Source organism: Megascapheus bottae, chromosome 16 (assembly GCF_031878675.1).
Source record: "Megascapheus bottae isolate mThoBot1 chromosome 16, mThoBot2.hap1, whole genome shotgun sequence".
NCBI lineage: Eukaryota > Metazoa > Chordata > Mammalia > Rodentia > Geomyidae > Megascapheus > Megascapheus bottae.
This window is the reverse complement of record NC_143524.1, coordinates 5348823-5356816: the sequence shown is the minus strand read 5'-3', so window position 1 is coordinate 5356816 and position 7994 is coordinate 5348823. Positions and strand designations below refer to the sequence as shown.

Genomic DNA, 7994 nt, shown 5'->3' with positions numbered 1-7994 from the left:
TCCCCCTCCTGGTTGCCCTGGGAGCTTCGGGTCTCTCGGTTTTGTTTAGGGTGTGGGAGGTAAGCCAGGGAGGAGACTTCCTGTCAGGAGTTGTGCCAGATGGCTGTTGTGGTAATGTGGCCAGCAGTTCCTTCCTCTGGTAGGGAGCTCCTGCCCCCTGGGGGTCTCGGGCTGTGTCTTCTCACCCCGACGCCACTCGGAACCCTCCCTGAACACTCCATCTAGCTCGACCTTGGCCGAGGACACAAGAATTCAAAGGCTTGGGCCCTCCTGGGAGTGGGCAGCCACCCCGGGGCCCACTGATCATTCAGCCCACGTCCTGAGGCTCCCCACGAACCCTTCTTTTACTTGTATTCAGTCTTCTGCCATCCTAGCCACTGAGGAGGCCGAGCTGGAGCATGGCGGAGGTGGAGGACGGCCAGCCCAGGCAGAGGACACTAGTGCAGCCATGGCTCGAGCAGTGGAGGGCTGGGCCCTGTGCAAGCGCAGCTCAGGCCCCGTCCAGACCCCGAGCTCCAGTCCCAGGACTGGTACACAGCGGAAATAGTCATCATGCTCTCCACTTCACCTGAGAGTCAAACGAAGACACACCAGAACCCCCACCCCATCTCCCCCGGGCCCTTCCCATTACGTCCTCCACACAGCCGTCCTCCGCCGCCTCCCCGCTCCAATGCCGCCTCCATGCCTGGTGTCTCGTCCAGACGCGGCCCCCAGGGTCAGGATGAAGCAGGCGGGGGCCCCGGGCCCGACCTCGGGCGGGCCTGGCCCGCCTCGCCCGCCTCGCCCGCCTCGCCGGGCGCTGACGTCACCGCCCCAGTCACGCGCCGCCCCCGCCTCGCCGGGCGCTGACGTCACCGCTCCAGTCACGCGCCGCCCCCGCAGAGATCCCTCCGCCGCCTGGAATTTTCCAGACGTTCCGCCGGCACTTCTTTCGGGCCTCGGCCGGCACCGGGGTGACCTGAGTCGACCGAGGCCACCCCACCCACCCCTCCCTCCCCGCACCCAGACGGCCCGCCCTCACATGCCCCCCGCCAGGAGGAAGGGGGAGGAGGGCCGCGGGGGAGGGGAGAGGGGCCGCAGGCCGCGGCGGGTCACGCGGGCCGCCCTCGAGCCGGGTCAGGTCGGGGACTCTTTTTCCTCCTCCCCCCCCCGTGTCGTGGAGGAATCGTCCCGTTGAGGAATGCGCGGGTGACGCGGCCCGGAGCTATAAAAGCCGGGGTCGTGGCCCTCGACGGCCCAGGGAGCCAGCGCGAGGGCCGGCGGCGGCGTCCGGGGCCGGGTGGCCGGGGTTGCTCGAGGGCGCAGAGGAGGGGGAAGGCCACGTCAGATGAGGCCGGGCGGGGGTGTGGAGGGCGGGGAGCTGGGCACCTCACTCCGGAGCGGGTTGTCTGGGGATGGCCGGCTTCGCTGGCCCCCACGCCGCCGCTCGGGCCGGGCTGCCCCCTCTGCCTGCTGGACAGGGGGCTCGCGGGCCTCCCTGCGCCCAGTGTCCCGGCACTGGGGATGCAGGAAGGACTCAGCTAGGAGGCAGGCGGGGCGGGGCCCCTGAGGCCCTGGAGGAGAGCAAGGCCGGCCGGCTGGGCCCGGCAGAAGCAGGCGGGCAGGGAGGGCTGGCTCTGAACTTGGCAACACCAGTGTCCCCGTTTTTTTTCCAGATAAGGGGCTGTGAGCCCACCTGGGGATGAGGCCCGGTCCCGTGGAGACTGGACTTAGCTTCGCGGGGCTGACAGCTCTGGCCCAGGGTGGTATGTAATTGGGGCCTCAGCCTGGAGGAGCCGGGTCTGAGTGAAGGGAGGCTTAAGGAGCGTTTGTCCTCACCGGGCGCTGGTGTGGTGCCCCGTGTTCATCAGGCCTGGGGCGGCTGCGTCCGGGGGCCACATTGACCAGCGCTTTATTTTCCAGGTTCCCCCACCCTGGACTTTTGCCTACATTGGGTGCTAACCTCTCCTGTGAGCTCGCTCTACCCTCTCCTCCCTCTTAACTCTGAGGTTATCCCTTCACTAAAACCTTTCTGGTCATCCGGTAAGCTTGAGGAAGTCATGAGTCGGCCGGAGTCTCGGTGTTGTTGGTAATGAGTCGTGGAGGAAACGCCCTGCGGAGTTGGCTTGTGGGTGGGGTGGGGTGTGGTGTTGTTTGGCTGAGGGTGGAGACTGAACCTACCACTCTTGGGTGGGCCTCCACAGCAGTGGTTTCAACCGAAAGGTCACCGGCCGTGGTTTGTGACTGTAGTGTTCGTCATGGCGAGCAGATGGCACCAAGAGAAACGGAGCCCCTGCTGGTGTGAGTCGTAGCAGTGCAGGCGGGGAGACCCTGGAGGATACAGCCCGCTTAAATTGATGCCTGCACAGTGAATTCCAGAGTCTTAGGAGGAGGAAATTCTCCAGTGCCATGTGTCCTGCCAGGCCTTGCTCAGGAAGCCCTGTATTCAGGCTACCACCAACCATTTCAGTTCATTTCATGAGCTTGTGGGGGGCAATCCTAAGTCCAGAGCAGATGCATCCGGCTTTTGAGGGGCCACCAGCTTTGAATGAATGTTCTGGGAGCACCATTCTTCAGGCACCTGAATGGCAGCAGGTGCCCCTTCTTTGCTGGGGATAGAGGTTTTCCCCTGCTGCATCTTCTGTATTGAGCTTCTAGTTTTGTGCTACAACCTTTGCCCGGAGAAGATACTTAAGCAGTAGAACGTTGTAACTGTTGATGCCACAGCGCAACGTGGCGCCCTGTGGATGGAGCGCAGTGACCTCGCCTTCCACGTCCCTGTGTATTGGCTGCAGAAATTCTTAATGTGCCTGTAGAACTTTTGGGTGGTGGGGAAAACTGTTCAGTGTTAAATGCCTTAGGCTGAGGGGACTTTATTAAACATTGTCAAATGGGGGGAGGGTGTGGGGTGTCCTGTGCTAAATTCCTGGGGAGGTGGTACCTGGTCGTTCTCATTCTGTGTGGGGGTGGCAGGTCTCATCCAGAGTGATTGTACAGTGCTAAGATGGGAACATAGGGGTGCTGATACCGACCGCCCACTGGGTTTTGATGGTTTGGTTCTGAGTGTGCTAAGCAAGTGCTCTGCCACTGGGCTACACTACCACTGGCTTACAGATTTTGTTCTTGCTACATTTTCTTTATACGGACAGGTATGGGTTCCATGCATTGGCCTTCAGTATTTAAACTGCATTTTTACTGGGATAAGTTGAAGTTCTCTTGGTGATCCAATTGGGGATAAGATGTGTGAGCGGTAGGAGGGGCGCGCGCCTTCAGCACTCCTGTTGGGGAGGGGCAGTGTGGGCAAGTGAATGAAATGTAGGAGGGTGAGGGCTCATCTTGGGGTGTTGGGGAATGAAGTGGGATCCACAATGGTGATGGGATGGGAGGTGGTGGTAAAGGGTGTGGGTTTGAAGGATGGTTGGGAATGTGTGAGTTCAAGGGACAACAACACAGTAAATAGGGCCTGGGAAAAATGAAGAAAACGATGGAAATTTATTATGCTAGTTCAATTGCTGCATAGAAAACAAAATTACCTGGAAGATTTCTAAGAACGCTTTGAATACCTAAAGGAAAAAGGCAAAATTGTTTTGCTTTGTTGAGATGGGGAGACTGAAAGGCTAAAGTGAATCTGAATGTGTAATGTCACCCTGACTACTTTGCCAGTCACCGCTTAGGTGGTTTTTCTGAAACTGAGAAGGTGGGATTTCTCAGAAGCAGTATGCCTTAGGAAAGAACTTCTTAATGCCTAATTTGTGGGGTTCTACCGTGTGCACTTGAATTAAATAGGTATCCGTGGATTGATTCGTATTTTGTCAAGCTGATCAAATTTTGAAAGTGGATATTATTTCTAAAGGAGTTTAAGATGCCTGAACACTCTGCCCTTCTGTGATAAGTAATTATCACAGAACTAAATAGTTTTTCAAATAAGTCGTAACAAAGAAAAGGTTGGTTTTTTTTTTTTTTTCTGTGAAATTTGGTAACAGTTCCTGTACCTTTGCTAAGGTGAGCATAATTGTATTTGAATGTTTGGCTTTTAAATGATCCAAGACTAGAAGGAAAGCAATCAGAATCAGTTTGGCAAATCAAAATATACCACTGATCCCTTTACATTTCACTTTTAAAAATCTGAAATCCTAAATTACCCCTTGTGATTTTCCTATCTTCTGGGTTCCTTTTTCAATGCTCATAAGTGGTGTGGGAAATCAGTTCTTCACATCAGCGGTTTGGGGAGTCGTGGAACAGCAGAAGCGTTAATCATGTTTGTACCAGGAAATATACTGGGCTGTGCTATTGGATTGGAAGCTGGAAAAACAGATGGTTAAGAATTGTTCTGTTGAACCAAGTACATAATTACTAATCAATTTTCCTTCCGCATTACAGCACAAATAAAGGTTGGAGTTCTAAACTCTTTAGAATCTGTTGACTATGTTGCTCGCTCCCTATCACTCTACCCTTATGACAGTGGTTCTATCTTTGTATGTAGACTTGGGGTTTACAGTCCACAAGTACTCATTCGGCTAGAACTCATGTGTCCTGACTGACCTGCAAACTGGTGGGGGGAGGAGCCCTTCCCTGCTGGGGATTGGTGAACTTGTTCAGAGTGTGATGCCAAAAGGCTGGGGAAGGTGAGTCTAGGTGGGGAGTGCTGTTATTAATCTAGAACGTATCATCATCCTGCTGCGAGCTGAGGATTCTCTCCAGGTGAAGGCCATGTAAGGGGGGAGATGGGCGCGTTTGGAGTCCATGGTTCTGTGTGGGGTGCAGGGGTGACAACAGAGGTTCATCCTGGTTGCTGACTCATTCTGTGGCTCCTGTGTCACTGGTCACAAGGTTTTGATCACAAGGTTGCTTTACAGAAGATGATTCTAGGTGCAAAATAGAAACTGAAAGAGGTGGTTGTTTGAAAGGAAGCAGAGGGGAGACGGCTCCACTGCTCTTCTGTTGAGGGGAGATGGGGTGGGGGCCTGGCTGAAGTCTTGTCAGCAGAGAGCTGCAGGGTTGGCTGTTGTCCCAGCTCCCTCCTGAGTGTGACTAACTTGTGTCCCTGGTCATCTCTTGGTGAATTCTTAACTACTATAGTGACAGTGGCAAGAGGAAGCTAGCCACATCACCTGGCAAACCTATCTGGACTCCTGGCACTGCCAAGGACAGACCCTGCTTTGTGCAGGTCAACACTCAGGCCTATGTCACCCATCCACTTCTGACATCTTAGCCGGCACCCTTCTCCTTTTCTTGCCTTTTGAAAGCTGTCTTTTTTTTATACAATAATTATAAAACTTCATTTCAATCCTGAGGAAAACTGGTATAAATACCTATGTAGATGGCATCTTTTCCAGCAACTGCAGGATGCAAAGGAATTTACCCAGGGGTATAGATGTTTGATACTGGAAGTGGTACTGGGGTAGGACTTGTTAATGCAAGAGTGGCGATGAGGCAGCAGCTGAAGGCCAGCAAGGAAAGTGTCATGAGTTCATGACACTTGTCACTTAACAGCACCCTTCCATCTAGTGTGCTGTGAGCTGCCCAGAGGCTGGGCGTTTGCCAGTGGAGTTCATTGGTGAACTTGGTTATCTTCTGTAAATTGCAAGTGATAAGGCAAATAGCAAATGTGGAATTTGAGGTGCTTTAAAAAAAAATGGCTTGAGAACAGGTGTGGGTTGAGACTCTCCAGGTTGGAGACACAACTTGGTACCCCTTGAATAATAACAAACGGATTGACAGGAAGTTCCCCGCCTCCCAGTGGCCTTTAGTTTACCTTATGAACCTTGACCACTAAGAACTGCAAAGAACTTTAGCGCTGGGTTAATCTCATGTGCAGCTAAGTTTCTGGAAGAAGCATTAAACGATGACTCTGTAGTACTTGTGGTTTGGTGCTGATGTTGAAGAAACATATTAAAATATCTAAGTAGTTGTAGTTTATAATGTATCTTTTCTTGTTGTGGGCCTTGAACGCAGACCGTGGGTGCTGTCCCTGATCTCAAGGCTAGCACTCTATCACTTTGAGCCACAATGGCAGTTATGGTTTTCTGGTAGTCAGCTGGATATAAGTGTCACAGACTTTGCTACCCAAGCTGGCTTTGAACCCCAATCCTCAGACATTCTCCTGAGTAGCTAGTATTATAGGTGTGAGCTACTGGTGGCTACTTTTATGTCTTGACGAATGGTCACCCCTTCCATCATCTCCCCCAAGTCCCCACCTCAGTATTGTTTTGTATACTGCAATGTCCATATGTGCATATCAGTTTTACCATGTCTTCTCACCTTCCTTCGAGATAACGTAACTCCTTACTAGGTCTCATGCATAAAAAGGGTTGGGGAGAAATCCTCAGTGTTCTCCCATTAGCCAGCATAAAAGGCATGCTTGGTCCTGAAGGTTTTTGCTTTTCCTATACATTGGCTATGTATGCATTTTTAAGCATGTAAATGGTATTCTTAAACTCTGTATTGTGATTCTTTTTCCTTACTATATACTCACCACTGTCCTTTGAAACATCTTTTAGTGATGACATGAACTTCCATTGTGTGGTTGAATTGCTTAAATCTCAAATTTGGAGGAATGTGTGGAGTGTTCCTTGGGTTATTTTTCCTCAGGGATTTTTTTAAAAGAACGATTTTATAGTTAGTCTGTAACATCTGATATTTCTTTGAGATACACAAGTAGATTCCTAGGAGGGATGAGGTCAGACTTGAGACCTTAGGTTCATGTTGCTAAGATGCCCTCCAAGGAGGGCTATTTATTTCCAAATGGTCTTCTCACTAGTGAACAGAACAGGTTTGTTAATACTAAAAACCTGTCCTACTTGGATGGGTGCAGCCTGCATTCCCTGCTTTGCCTGCTTGTGAAACTGAACATCTCCTATGCAGTGTTCTGCGGTGCCTTGTTTTTCCATTGATTGGTAAAAAGCTATTTGCGTACTAAGGATCTAACTTTCCTCTGCTATATTTGATGCAAATATTTTTCCAGTTTGTAGATTCTTCAGGTTTTTTTTAAACTTTTCACAGAAATTTTCTTAAATCAAGAGTTTCTGCATTTGGTATTAGAACATTCTCACCCTGAGCACCTCGATATTTTCTTGTGGCACTTGTATGGTTTCCTTTTTTAATACTTAACCCTGGATCCCAAGTCATGTTCACTGTGTGGTCTGTCCATGTGGGGTGAGCCCCTCTCCAGACAGAGCTTGCTTTAAGCAGAAGGAGTGGGAGTCGTGGAGTCCTGTGTGCAATTGTCACATGGAACACACTGGAGACACATGTGGGGTCTTCTGATTCCATCCTGTGACGCCCATCCCCAGCTGAACTGCCACAGACATGTCAAAGTACATCTCAGTTGTAATCCCAGACCCACCTGGCAGTTTAGGACTAAAAGCATCCACTAGTTTTATGGCTCCTCACACTGCCCGTTGTGAGACTGTTTCAGTTTTGCTTACTGATTGTTCCACACTTTACTATCTATTAAATGTAGTTTATTAGTGTTTGTATATTATGCGATCATCAGAAATTTTTCATCTTGCCAAAACTATGTATATGTTAATAAGTTCAGCAATTGCATCTCCCCCCATTAGTTTTGAATTTTCTCTTTTTTTCAGTAGCTAAATATATGATGATTACTGTTAAAACTGCATACTTTTCTCCTTAATTTGTGCTGGTAAAACTGAATAGTAAACTTTTCATCAGGTAAATACTCTGCTTTTTTTTTGCTCCAGTCTTACCAATATTAGCCTCATAATTATGTGTCTGAATCAGTTAAGGAAAATTTCAGCCTGTCATTTTGTTTTGAATAAAACACAACAATCTTAAATCACGGTCACTGAAGGAAGAAACTGCCCTTCTCCTATTGGAAATTGATCTTAATGTTTGGTTCATAACAGTGCTGTTTACTTATTTGTTTTTAATACCATACTATTTCTGATTGCTCGGTGAATATAAAAGCAAGGACAGTAGAGGAGTGTCTTAACCCGTGACCTCTCCCCTCCACCCCCCCACCCCTGGCTTCACTGTGTTTACCAGCCCAGAGT

The 7994-nt window shown here is 50.1% G+C and overlaps 1 long non-coding RNA gene across 1 annotated transcript; it reads left to right on the top strand.

The window, feature by feature from the left end:
- The first annotated feature begins 1356 nt into the window (after positions 1-1356).
- On the top strand, positions 1357-3778 carry LOC150052383 (uncharacterized). Its single transcript, XR_016538020.1, has 2 exons — positions 1357-1745; positions 1903-3778. It is a non-coding gene; the product is annotated as an uncharacterized LOC150052383 (long non-coding RNA).
- Positions 3779-7994: the final 4216 nt, after the last annotated feature.